The following is a 14,181-nucleotide window of genomic DNA, read 5'->3' as shown; positions in this document are numbered from 1 at the left end:
GCAAGCAAAGCTAATAGCTGATTATTCACATCTAGGGACAATCACTGAAGTTCAATGGTACCAGCATTCAACTTCTCTTCTTCCCAAGGTTTCTATGAATCTAATACCATTCTGTCTGCCCACTTTTCTGATCTTTCTCTATTTCCTCTTCATATCTCTCCCCTCTTGAATGTGGACTCTCTCTCTGAGACCATGGGTTCTGGAAGGCTTCCATTAGAATATAAGTTCTTTAAGGGGAGGGAGCATCTTGCTTCTATTTGTATCCCCAGCACCTACCAGTGACTGGCACATGGTAAACACTCACATTTTGGTGTACTAAGATTTAATTGTTGTCAATCCATTCTGCCAAAAAACTTCATCCACTTCAACAGTTTCATTATTACCTCTATTCAGATGCCTTCCAATTCCATTCACCATTGTCTAACCTCTCTGCCAAGCTCAAGTTACACATTTTAAACTCTCTGAAGGATGTTCCCATCTTGCCATTACTTTAAATATATCTAAGAATCCGTGTGGGTAATAAAATAGGAAAGAAAAGAGCACTGGACATGGAGTCAGCAGACTTGGGTTCAAACCCTGGCTGAAATTTACTAGTTGTATGACTACAGGAAAATCACAATCAGTTTCAATTTCCCCATCTGTTAAACAGGAGCTGTATTTGCACTACCTACACCTCACAGGGTTGTTGAAAGGAAGCCATTTTGTGTATTATAAAAGTGTATGTAAACCTAAGTTAAACATTTTAACAGTATATGTTATATGCAAGCAACATTTAAGAAATATCCATTAAATGAATTTATCTTTCTGGCCTTTAGCTTCCCCTCCTGACCTCCATCTCTCAAAGAACATCTGACACAACCTCTGATTCTTCCTCCTACTTGTTCTCCAGTTAGTCACCAAATCCTGTCTGTTTCTTTTTCAAAAAGTTGCCTCCATCTCTTTCTCTCCATTCTTTTTAACCACTTTTTCACCCAAACCTGAGCTAATAGAACAATAACCTTCTAAATCTGAGACATCAAATTCAAATAGAAATGGGGTCACTAAACTATAGAAAAGGAACCCTATGAATGCATACTGACCAGAAAAACACATATTAACATTATCTATGCTTTAGTGTATTTTTATTTCATTAAATATTTCCCGATTACATTTTAATCTGGTTCTGGCTACTCAGGAAATATTGAGGGGCTGCAGGAGTGTTGAGGGCTTTGTGTCTGACACCTCTGCTCTAAATAGTTTTTATGTCCCAGCCTCTCCTCCAATCTAATCCATCCTACAAACTGCTACTAGATCAATCTTCCTAAGACACCACTTGGATGGTTTCATTTCCTTGTTCCAAAATCCTCTGTAACTTCCTACTGCCTAGCAAATAAGACCAATTTCCTTAGCCTAGCATTCAAATTCCTCCAGTCTTCCTTCTACCTTTCCACCTCTACCTATCCTGCTACCCTTATCTCTGGATATGTCACTATATGTCACATTTCCTGGGTACAGCCATCCCCTCTCTCCCTATTCAGATCCTATCCATCCTCCTCCCTTGTTCTGTACCATTCATTTGGTACTTCTAAAGTACTGTCTAGTTAGTTTTCTCAGGTGCATGTCTTATCTCCCAAGATTTTGAGCTCTAGGAGAGCACCGCATAACTAGATGATCCTCAGTAAATATTTGCAGAAAGACACAATTCAGAATAAAAATAGGTGTTGACCAGTAGTGTGATTTTCTTCCTTTAAAATCGAAGAATTTAAGGGCCACGATTACCACGTTTATAATAACTATGAGTCAACAGTGTGATACTTTAGTTTAATTATTAAATGTCATATTAAAATACCAAAGAGTTACTTTACAGCACTAGAAAAAAAATAACAAAATTCAACTCCAACAAAGGGTCATGCATCAGATCTCAGGATAGCGATCATCAAAACTGGTACTGATTTTTTTTTAAATAAAAAAAGTAGATCAGTGGAACAGATTAGGTACACATTATACAGAAGCAAAAGAACATAGAAGAAAGAGCCCAATCACTGGCATAAGGACTCTCTCTTCACCAAAAACTTCTAGGAAACTAGAATTAGGCTTAGACCAACCACATACCACAATAAGCCCCAACTGGATACAAAATTCAGTCGTAAAAGGTCATACCATAAACAAATTAGGAGCAGGAAAGCAGATATCTTTAACAACTATGGATGGGGCAAAGCAAGAGAAAAAGAAGTAAAACAGGACAACTTTGGTTACATACAACTGAAAAGTTTTTGCACAAAATCAATGTTCTTAAAATTAGAAGGTAAACAGTTAACTGGGAGAAAAAAAAATCATCGTGCCAAGTTCTCCATGAAGGTCTGATATCCAAGATATGGGATGAATCAATTTTCCAAAAGACAAGTGATCAAAAGATATGAATAGAAGATTGCAAAGGGGAAAAAATACAGGCTAAGAACAATCATATGAAAAAATGTTCCACATCACTAAAAGAGAAATTCAAATCAAAACAACTCTGAGGCTCTTCCTCACATTCATCTGATTAACAAAGATGACAAAAAAGGAAATTAAATCCGGGTATGTGGGAGGAAGGCACTGCTGGAGGAGCTGTAAACTGCTTCTGCCATTATGGAAAGAAATTTGTAACTACACACCAGAAGTGATTAAACTATACCCAGACTCTGACCCAAAGATACCATTACCAGGCTCAAAACCCAAAAAGATCAAAGAATTAGGAAAGGAGCTACAGGAACAAAATATATGCATAGCAGCACTTTTTGTCATACCAAAGACAGGTAAACCAAGAGGGTGCCTATCAAACGAGAAAAGGCTAAACAAATTATGGTATGATAAAATGTACAGTTTCAGAAAAATCTAGGAAGACTTGTGTGAATTGATGTAGATTCAAGAAAACTGAACCAGGAGAACTATATAATCAATGATTTCAACACTGCAAAGAAAGAATTTCAAAGAAATTATTACCAGGAAACTAATGAAGCATACTACATGCCTCTTAGGAGAAAGGTGAGGCACCAGAGGTACAGAATAAGCCACACACGCACCTTCAGACATGGCCAATGTATTAATTTTTTTTTTTTTGCTTTGGCTAAGCTTCGTTCCAAGGTAAGTTATTTTTTTGTTGGGAGTGGTGGGGTGGGGAAAAATGCCAATGAAGTATTAAATATATACAGGGGAAAAAAAACATCTTTAGAGGGAGACAAAAAAAAAAGTCTTAAAACAGTGTTATAGTTAAGTCACAATAGGAAATCACATAGTTTTTCTTCATGCAAGCTGCATGTACATAATGGATTCGCAGTTTTTATATTACCAAGAAAAAGTATAAGATGGTAGATAACCAAAGAAGCTAATTTAATCTTAGACTGCACTGAGAAACAGAGTTTTGAGGACTAGGGAAATAACAACCCCACTATAATATACCCTCCACATCTCCAATATTGTGTGTAGCTCTGGGCATCACGTTTTAGGAATCAAAGTCGATAAGCAGAATAATGTGCAGAGGACCATTACCACAATGGTAAAGGGATGATGCCTGGAGAAAGTGTAGATTTTTTTTGTCTGCAAAAGAGAAGTTTGGGGGGGGGGGGGAATAAGAGTTGATGGGTATATTCAAGTATTTGCAAGATACTTGAGGAAAAAGGACTAGACTTAGTCTTCTCAGTCTCAAAAAGCAGAATTCAAAGCAACTCTTCAATTTCAAGAGTTAGTCTCAGTGTAAGGAGAGTTCCTTAACTATTACAACTATCCAAAAGTGGAAAGGGCTATTTCAGGAAACAGTGGGCATCCCTGTATCAAAGGCCATTTGTCTAGTATGTGGCAGAGGGAATTCTTGTTCAGGAACAAGTTAAACTAGATGGTCTATGAGGTTTCTTCCAACTGAGATTCTGTGAACTAAATAGATAAGAGATTAAACAAAGCTCATGATATATCAAAGTATAAAAATACCCAAAGAAGTTTTTTTTTTTAATGAGCAAATTTTCAAAATTTTAGTGCTATTCAACTTTAGTTATATTTTACCCTTTGAATAGATGACACTGGAAAGCCTCAAATCACAAAGAACGGCAGATCTGATTTAGTACTTTTCTTCCCTTTCTGCACTGTAATAGTAAAGCGAAACAACCTTCATTTCAGCCAGTGCCCTTGCACCAATTCAACAACTAAAACAAAGGTTCTTCTATAACCCTATGAATAAACAATGTGCATTTTAAAAATGATATCTTAAACAAATGTATTGAGAACTAGAACAGCAGATACCTATAAACTATCAATTTTAAAAATTAATCTTCAGACTTAAATTGAATTCTCATTGGCAGCTTTTTATAGTTCTGTTCTAAAAGCTTGAGAGGCTGTTTTTTGTGGGTTTTGTGGGTTTTTTTTCCTTTATAAAAAGGTAGACATAGAGATAATGCATAGTCTGTATGCCAAGTACACATACACAGAAAAACATGGCCAAGTCAGGGAAGTGCCATTTGAGGAGAATCATCTATTTGGCTCAGAGTACCTGCTAGGTAGAAGTTTTGTGTGTAATCTACAGAAGAATACAAATAACTGAGGTGTGCATGTATTAATGGCATTAGCTCTCCACCACTGGAGATTTAATGCAAGAGATAAACATCTGGAAGCATGTATTCAGGATCCCCTTATATCATCAGTAGAATGCAGCAAATCAGTGAGAATCAGTCAGGTTTATTTCAACCTCTTTCACACGATAAATTCATCTAAGAACTGAGAAAACATGAATTAGATCACACAGATTATGCCAGCACCTCTGAAGAACAAGGATGACAGAGTCATCCCTACATTTTCTAGGGAGAAAAGCCACCATGGAGGACAAGACTAGAATTTTAACCTTTTAAAAAGAGCTAAACTGAAGTAGACATTGAGAGGCATTTCTTGAGTTTTTTAAAAAATGAGTTTCAGAAAAGGTATTATTTTCTTGCTTGTAAGGTTAAGTCTTAAAGAATGATACACATTCTGACTAGATTTTATTACATTTCCATAGCATTTAAATGGGTTCCTAACCAATTTCAATCTTGCCACAAACTAAAGTAAGCTCTTGATCAAGATGTATTTGTGCCTTTTAATATGATTACGGTTGAAGAAAAAAATAAAATTGCACATCATTATGTGTAGGTGAAACATAAGTCAATTTCCCCGCAGTTCCATATGCTTCTAAATATGGATGGAGGGAGGGGGATTTGTAGGATAATAAAGACAATAATAATGGTGGAATAAAGATTAAAATGTTGAGGGAGGGGAGGAATAAATGCAAAGTAACCAACCACCTAAGAAACTCAAATTTTGCCTTCCTAATGGCTAAACCTATATGTTGTTCTTTAAAATTTCCAAAGTGATATATATGTATGGATACATCTCATTTGAGTCCCTTTATTCTCCTACCTACCTACCCCCCTCCCTCCCCAAAAAAACCCAACCCTTCCTTCTCATTTTTCCTCCCATTAATCAATATAATGCTCTTACTGGACCTATTCTGGTTTATTTTTTTTTTAATCTAGACTCTCAAATTCCAAAGATGGTATTCTCCTTTTAAAAGAACAAAATCAGAACCTCTCCACAATCACTTAGGACATTCTGATTCTACGAGCAATTTCAAATAGTAAATGTAACAACTGGCAGATCTGAGGCCAGGTGAGTTAGACACCCAACTTACCCAATAAATCCCAGGGAACAAAGAGAAGTGAGATATCTCCTCCAGGGACACCACTTTTCTTAGGGCTCCATTACTCAGAAAGCCTGTGTCCCACTAGCTCTAAATCTCATGGCTCAATAGTTTAAAACAACAACAAAATAAACAAAAACAGGTTATTGTTTTAACTAGCCAGCAGGGTGAACTTGATATTAGAGACAGGAACCCAATATAATGAAAAGGTCCTAGATTTTTTAGTCAGGGGACCTGGGTTTGAATCCTGACTCCTGTTATTTAGATGCATCCCTTTCTGTTCTCTGGCAGTGCCACCACCATGATATGTATTGGACCTCCTCACCTCACACTTGGACTATTACTATTGTATTCCCATGCTGATTAGTCTCCCTGCCTCAAGTCTCTCCGTACTCCATCCAGTCCATCTTCCCCTCCATAGACAAATTAAGTATCCAAAACAGCAAATGACCATGTCTCTGTCACACACACACACACACACACACACACACACACACACACACACACACCATCCCTTATTCAGTAAACTCCAGTGTTTCCCTATCACCTCAAACATGAACCCTTCAGTTTGGCATTGAAAATCTTTCACAACCTGGCCCCCTCCTACCTTTCCAATCTTCATGCACCTTAACTCCCTTCACCTATTTCACACCATCCCCCTCCCCACCCCGCCCCCATATAAACCAGATCCAGTGACACTGACCTCCTTGCTATTCTTTGCACAAGCTACTTTATCCCCAGATTTGAGGCATTTTTACTGGTTTTCCTCCATGCCTATAATATACTCCCCATTACCCACTCCTGGCTTGTTTTCCTTCAAGTCTCAACTAAAATCCCATCTTCCAAGATTAGTTTTTCAGGATTCCCCTTAATGCTAGTGATTTTCCACTATCGATTATCTCCCATTTATCCAGTCTATAGTTTTGTTTGTACAGTTATTAGCATGTGGTCTTCCCCCATTAAAATGTGAGCTCCAGGGCAGAGGTTCTTGACTTTCTTTGTATCCCCAGTGCTTAGCTAGGTGCCAGGCATAGTGCAGGTGCTTAATACTTATTTATTGAATGACTGACTTAACCACTTAACTATTAGCATAACTTTAGGCACTTAACTAGCCCAGGCACATGTTTCCTCAACCATAAAAACAAAAGTGCTTCCTCATTCTGGAATAACCATCCCCTCCAGGCTCTGCTTCTAACTTTCCCCAGTTCATCTACACCCTTAGTGTCAAACTCAAATAGAACTGGATCCCTGTGCTTGAACACTGACTTAGAAAATCACATATAACATTATCTATATTGTATTATATTTTTATTTATTTTGTTAAACAATTCCCCAATGATGTTTTAATCTGGTTCAGAGATCTAGGTTATACCTCAAACAGTCTCCACTTGGGCCCTCCTTACCCTGGAACATCCCCCTGTCATGCTGGGGTTGAGAATGTTCTTTTATATTCAGTACTCTGAACATAGTAAGTGCTTAATAATGCTTTATTACATTTATTGCTCACAGATACAATTAAATAAGTGGAATCTGCCAAGTTTTAAAGGTTGAAAACATGTGCATATATACATACGTATGTACGTATGTATATGTGTGTGTATCTGCTCTAACTACAAAACTAAGATAATTAAAATCACCTGATAAAAATATGGGCATAAAAATTTGAGAAAAGTGAAATAAATCGAAAGACCCTCCTAATGAATTTTTCCAATATAAGTTTAACTGCTTTTGCTCAATGTGATTCAAAAAAAAGAATGAAATTCTAAGTGCCACAGAAAATGACTCTTGACATCTGATTTTCTAACAGCTGTTATATCAATCAGCATTTATTAAACATCTACTATATGCCAGGCCAGGTGTTAGGCACTGGAGATACAACGACAAAAGTCAACCAGTCCCAGTATCCCAGGACCTTATCATCCACTGGATGAGATACATAATCAGTATATACAGGTGATCTGAGTCACTAGCAACTGAAAAAAAAATAGTAAAAAGCTTCTTCATGCAGGAAGGTCTAAACGAGTTACAGGAATGGAGGTCACAGCCAGTGCAAAGGCACAGAGGTGGAATGTGCTGTACCAGGGGTGGGGAACCTGCGGCCTCTAGGCCACACGTGGGTGGCAGCCTTCTGACTGAGTCCAAGTTTTGTAGAACAAATCCCTTTATTAAGGGGATTTGTTCTGTGAAGTTTGGATTCAGTCAAAGGGCCAGACTTGAGGACCTAGGGAGCCACATGTGCCCTTGAAGCCAGAAGTTCCCCACCCCTGGGCTAGATCATATTGTGCATATAGAAGAATAAGAGGCAGAATAAGGAATGAAGGGTAGGTTGGAGTGAGATTATGAAGCGCTTTTGCTTCTAGAGGTAACAGGGAACACTGGAGTTGATTAGATAAGAAAAGTGTCCAATCTACATTTCAGAAAAATCATGTTTAAGTCTATTACTTAGATTTTCCCCAACACAAGTACTTAACTAGCTGCAACTTATATTCAAACATTAAAACTACCCATCAAACATAAAAGACTGAAGAAAAGAGTATATCTTGAGTACCCGAGGTGAAATATGCACACTATTCAATTTTTATTCAATTTCACACTTTATTTCCAGGTTCCACAATTGAGCTGGTTTTTAGGCTACCTCCAACTAATTTTATTACTCTGCAGGTATCCTGATGATGACTTTAATGATAATGACAATGACTTTAAACTTAATTAGGCTGTTCCTCAGATAATACATCCTCTTCCAAGATGCTTCTGTGTAATTCTGAGCTTAGCAAACTTTTAAGGCTCTAAGAGCAAAGCAGTTGTAAGATAAATCCTTAAAAGAACGAAGTTCATCTTCACACAACAATGAAGCTTCACAATAAAACTTTAATGGAAATTTTATACATAAGCAACTAAAAACTGAAGACAATGGCATCTCCATCTAGAGCTGGGGAGCATAAACTGCAGTGTCAGTGACCTGAATCCAGGTCTTGTACTATATCAAGTGTGAAAGCCTCTAAAGACACTGTGGCTCCTCTAACTCTATAACAAAAAGGATTTTATATATGACAGTTTAGTCAAACATTTTGAGAAGTCAAGATTACACACGAAAATATTCCATAATTGTCTGTTATGCGTAAAACAGCATTTGAATTTGCTTTTGCTTTGAAAGCTTTTTAAAAGTAATCATACAAAATCAAAGTCGAAAGGTTTCAATTTTTTCTAAGGCCACATTTTCATCAGTTTAAGAGTATTACATGCCAAGTATCATTTCCTGTAATTGTCTCCCTCGAAATAGTTTTACTACAAGTAGAAATTTTGTTTTTTAAATCATAGAAGCATGCAATCAATAGAAAATCTTTGACAAGCAAGATAAGGCACAAGTTCTCTAGAATCCACCGGTATCAGGCCCAAAACAGAAACTGATCCCTGCGGGGAGCTGACTTATAAAACTACAAATTACCACTAATCTAAGTTGTTCTGCATATTTATGTTGTTAAACATTTCAATGAGGGTACACTTTGGTGTTAGGGGCAGGCAGACAGTAAGCATGACACCACTGGGAGACGTTCTCTCTAACACTAACTAGTTCCGTGGCCTTGGGCACCAGTACACACTTTGGTTATCAGTTTCCTCATCTTTAAAATGTGGGAATGAGACTACAATTATCTATTTCTGACAGCCTTTAATTCTTCAATTGCTTTTTAGTGACTATCTCCTACACTGAGTAAACCTGACAAAATTTCTAGGTTGGTGGTGGGGGAAGGGAAAGAGGAATAAAAGAGTGAAACTTATCAGAATGGAAGGAACGATGGATACTGGGGTAATTTTAACCTGTTCCACTTGAGGATCTTTACAAAGTAAGCGCTGCTGTCTTGTGTTTTCCTTCTTCACCAAAAGTTTTCTCTATCAGGTGGAGAACTCTGCAGTCATCACCCAAATCTCTTCGCGGCTTCTCTACAGGCATGTTTACTATGTTTGAAGGACATTAGGAAATAGCAGGGTGTGATGCGCCACTGCCGAACCCTTTAAACTTAAACCTCTCCTAACAGCTAAAAAATGTACCTGTAGAAGCGCCAAGAACGAACTCAGGCCGGGAGCCGGGACTTCCCTTGGGATGGGGTCCGGCCGTCGCACCGCGGGACCCGGCCAGGGACACCCCGGCGCTGGAGAGCTCCGTCCCGCACCGGGGGTCTTCCTAACTACTCTGGACCGGAAGGCGGACCCTCCGCTTGCCCGTTGGATCTCTCTGATCCAACCGGACTCCAACGCTGGTGCCGCCGGTGCCGCCGCTGCCCGGAGCCGGTCCCTGCGCGCGACGCGCTCGCGCGGCGGCATCCAGGCGAGCATCAGCTCGGCCTCCTCCCCGGAAAGCTCGTCCCTCTCGGTGACCCCGCACAAAGGGGCGTCCCCTCCGGGAAAAGTTTCCAAAACTACCTCCCCGCCCCCCCCCCCACCCCCGGGGCGCGGAGCAAACTTTCCCACCAAAGTTACGGGAATCCGCGTCCGGCGGAGCCCCGAGAACTCCGCGACGCTGCGGCTCCGCTCGGGGGCTGCCGACTACCGAGGGCTGGGGGAAGGGCCCCGCCGGCTCTCGGGGGCCCGCGGCCCAAAGGCCGGGCACCGGCCCGAGGAGCGCCCCCGGTTCGGCAGGGGAAGGAGAGCGGGCCCGGACGGGGGCCGCCGCCGCCGCCCCGTTACTCGGCAATGGCGCCCGCCGGGCCTCGGCCCCTTCCTTCCCTTCCGCGACGCTCACTGGCTGCGCCGCTTCATGTGACTAAACACCCCCCTCCCGGGTCGGGTCCGGTCCGGTCCGGCCCGGTCCCTTTGTGTGAGTCGGTCCGCTGGCTCGCAGCGGCCGCCGCCGAGCCCCCAGCACCACCGCCGCCCGCCCCGCCCGACCCCGCCCCGCCGCCGCCGCTGCCACGGCCCCTGGCTCACCTCAGGCTCCGCCGCCCCCCGCGCCCGCGCCCGCGCCCGCGGCCTCCGCCTCCTCCGCTGCCGCCGCCGCCGCGACCCCGGCCCCGAACCCCGGCCCCGGGTTCCTTGTGCCGCACCAGCTCCGCCTCCTCGGCCGCCGCCGCCGCCATCTTAGCCTGTGCGGCAAAACGCGTCCTCTGGGATGGAAGGGACCCAGCCTGGGGCGCCGCGGTCGGGGCCCCGGCTCCGGGGGACGGCCCCGCCCGAGTCCTTCCGCCCCCCTCAGGCCCGCCGCCGCCTCAGCCCCAGGGCCCGAAACCCGCTCGAGGGCCGGCGAATCCGACCAATTCCCCCCCAAACTCACAGTTTGGTGCCGTGTGCGTCAAACCGAGGCGACGTTGCGGGCGCGCAGCGTCCCCGCGTCACGCGCCGCCCTGTACGCGCCGCGCCGCTCCTCAGCTGGGGAGGGGGGACCTCCCTCCGCGAGCAGAGCGAGCTTCGCCTCGGGCCCCGGGGGCGCCAGCGCGCACGCGCGCCGCTTTCCCGCCTCAGCCCCGCCGGCCGGCGGCTCGGCCCGGCCCTACCTCCTCGGCCGCCGCCTCGTGCTGGAGGGGCTGCCGGCCCCGGCCCCCCACCCCACCGCCGGCTGCCCTCGGCGGCCTCCTGACCACCCAGCAAGGTCACCCTCCGTTAGGGGGCCGCACAAATACGGTGGCACCCGAAGCCTGCCCGTCCAAGCACCGGCCGGCACGAAGCCCAGAGTTCTGTGGCAGCGAAAGGCGAAGCCCAGCCCGCGGCCCTAGCCTTGGTGGGCGCCCCTGACCTCGGGCTGTGGCTAAGATGGGCCACTTAAAGACAACTTAAATTATCTAGCGGCATTGGGACACAGCGTTAGGAAAACCTCTTTAAAGGAAATACCCATTCACTCAACATCGATTAGTGAGCCTTTCCCCTCTTGCCTTCTTCCCTCCGAAGCTACGTTTGGTGTAGACGGTCTTCCCCTCCGAGAGAAGGGGCTGTTTGTGGCCTTCTTTGCACCCCAGTGCAACGCTGTCCACACCTAAGGTCAGGCTGATGAAACGCTGCTAGACACGGGAAATGCAAAGAAGAGCAAACACCGATGCCTGCCTTGGGACTGGGGGGGATGAGGGCGGGGCTTTACATTCTACCGAAGAAGCCAGCGCGGAAATAACCAAGCACAAGGGAGCAAATAGAAGAGAGTCTGCGAGAAGGCGCCAGCCTCTGGAGAAACTTGGAAGGGTCTCAGTCATTCCTTTCATGCAGTAAGTATTTGTTAAGAGACTACCAGGTGCAGGCACTGTCCTAAGTGATGAGAATATAAAAATAAAAAATGGAAAAGACAGCCCCTGCCTTCGAGGAGATTACAATCTAATGGATTTCGTGTCCTGTGGAAGGTGGGATTTGAGCTGAGTCTTCAAGCAAGGCAGAAAACAGAAGTGTGGAGGGAGTGCATTCCAGACATGGAGGGCTACAATGAGTTGGAAGATGGCCCGTCTTCCTCTTACCCAGTTGCTCAGGAACTGCCAGATATTCATTAAGTTATGATGGTTCGGGCACTAGCCTGAGTGTTGGGGATTGGAGATGAGAAATAGCAGGAGCTTGCAATCTGGATAGCAACTACGCAAATAGACCTGACAAATGCAGTAGCGTCAAAGGAAAAATAGCTCATTCTTTGACATAGACTTTTCGAGAAAGGTCCTAGGGGTTCTGGGACCATTTCCTCACCTATAAAGTGAAAGGGCGGGACGAGATTACCTCTAAGGTAGGAATGGATTTTGCAGATAGGAAAACTCTGACCCTAATAAGTGAAGCAACTTGTCCAAGTTCATAGGAGTAGGTAGTAAATACCAGAGTCAGGATTCAAACTCTGGTCGTTTGACCCCAAAGTCAGTGCCTTTCCCATGGTACAGTGGGAAGTGTGCAATGATCTCTGATGTCCCTTCTTCCTATGTGACTCAGTTCCCTCATTAATTTAAATCAATTCAATTCAGCACTTAATATATACAAAGTATTTTGGTAGGGGCTGGGGATTCAAAGCTTAAAACAAAATTTCTGCCCTCTAGGATCTTACTTTTGACTGGAGGAGAGGAGACTAAATAACTACTACCACCACCACCCAACCAGCAGCCCTAAACTGTGATTCAGGAAAATGTAAATCACTTGAGAGCAGAGACAGTTTAGTTTTTGTTTTTGTATGTTCAGAACACAGTGCTCTACACTTAATAAATGTATTTATTGAATTGAATCTTAGGATTCTCTCATGGTAGTAGCTATGTGATTTTGGTCAATTCGTTAAACTTCCTTGGCCCTCAGGATTTGTGTGTGTGTGTGTGTGTGTGTGTGTGTAAGGGGGGATTTAAGATAATTAAACAAAACAGTACAGAACTCCCTTGGAACACCAATATTCTATGAACACCTGACATTTAGGTCCCTGAACCTGCTGAAGGGAAGGGGTCTTGATAGATGAATCTTGCCCAGAACCAAACCACCACGTCACTTCCCAATCAGCTCCAAATCATTTCATCACCCAGTGAGTATCCGCAGCCAACCTCTCCCCTACCTTACACAAAGCCTCCATTATTTGTGTAGTCTTCCTCTCTTAAAATATAAGTTCTTTGAGGGCAGAGATGTATTTGTTTGCTTCTGTTTGTATTACCAGCACTTAGCCCAAATGTCAACACTATGTACTCAGCACTTAAAACAGGTCCTATTTTTCTTTCATCGAAAGACCCATTATTGACTGATTGTTATACACTATAATTCACATTTTTCAAATTTTTAATATTTAATTCATCCATAATGAGGTAGCTAGGTAATACAGTGGATAGAGCGCTGGGCCTGGACTCAGGAAAACCTGAGGTCAAATTTAATCTCAGACAGTTACTGGGTAACTGTGTTACCCTCAGCAAGTCGTTTAACTTTTCTGCACTTCAGTATTTTCATCTGTAAAATCGGGATAATAAGGAATCAATGAGATAAGTATACAGAATACCTTCTTAACCATAAAGCTGTATAAATGTGAGCTACACAAACTCACAATCCCAGGCACACAATAGGAATTTGAAATGTTTGATTCTGGATTCATGCAATAAGACCCGAGGATCTGAACAACCTATATCCTTGTATCCCTACCACTTTCATCAAATAAATAAGACTAATAAGATATTGATAACTCTGGCTTAAGTGTGACATCTGTTTTGCACTGACCTTTGGTCCCCCTTTATATTTGTTGACTATAGTATTACATTAGAACATGATGTTGTTTTTTTCATCCTTCACTCTTGCTTCGAGCGCCTCCATTAAAACTCCAAAAACCCCTTTGGTTGAGTTCATGTCAGAAGTCACAGAATCACAGAATCTGAGAAGTGACAGGGACCTCAAGAGTAGACCAACTCCATACACAAAAGGAATACCACTGTGATATCCCTCATGGGAGATTTTCCATTCTATCAACCTCTCTACAAAAACCTCTTCTCTGCACCTCAACCCCTTTCTAATAATCCTGCATCATGTAAGAAACAAGGAATGAAATAGTAGCTCTGTGTTGTAAAGAACCGTGTCGGGTCATCAGGAAAACTTTC

The 14,181-nt window shown here is 43.0% G+C and overlaps 1 protein-coding gene across 1 annotated transcript in view; it reads right to left on the bottom strand.

The window, feature by feature from the left end:
- ZNF644 (zinc finger protein 644) overlaps positions 1-10,623 on the bottom strand; it is a 104,745-nt gene extending 94,122 nt beyond the window's left edge. The window contains exon 1 of the mRNA XM_036755020.1: positions 10,601-10,623. The gene's annotated coding sequence lies outside the window, so the exon portion shown is untranslated. The remainder of the gene's footprint in view (positions 1-10,600) is intronic.
- Positions 10,624-14,181: the final 3,558 nt, after the last annotated feature.

Source organism: Trichosurus vulpecula, chromosome 4 (genome assembly GCF_011100635.1).
Source record: "Trichosurus vulpecula isolate mTriVul1 chromosome 4, mTriVul1.pri, whole genome shotgun sequence".
Taxonomy (NCBI): Eukaryota; Metazoa; Chordata; class Mammalia; order Diprotodontia; family Phalangeridae; genus Trichosurus; species Trichosurus vulpecula.
Note: the sequence above shows the minus strand (reverse complement) of the source record. Positions and strands in the feature narration are given on the sequence as shown.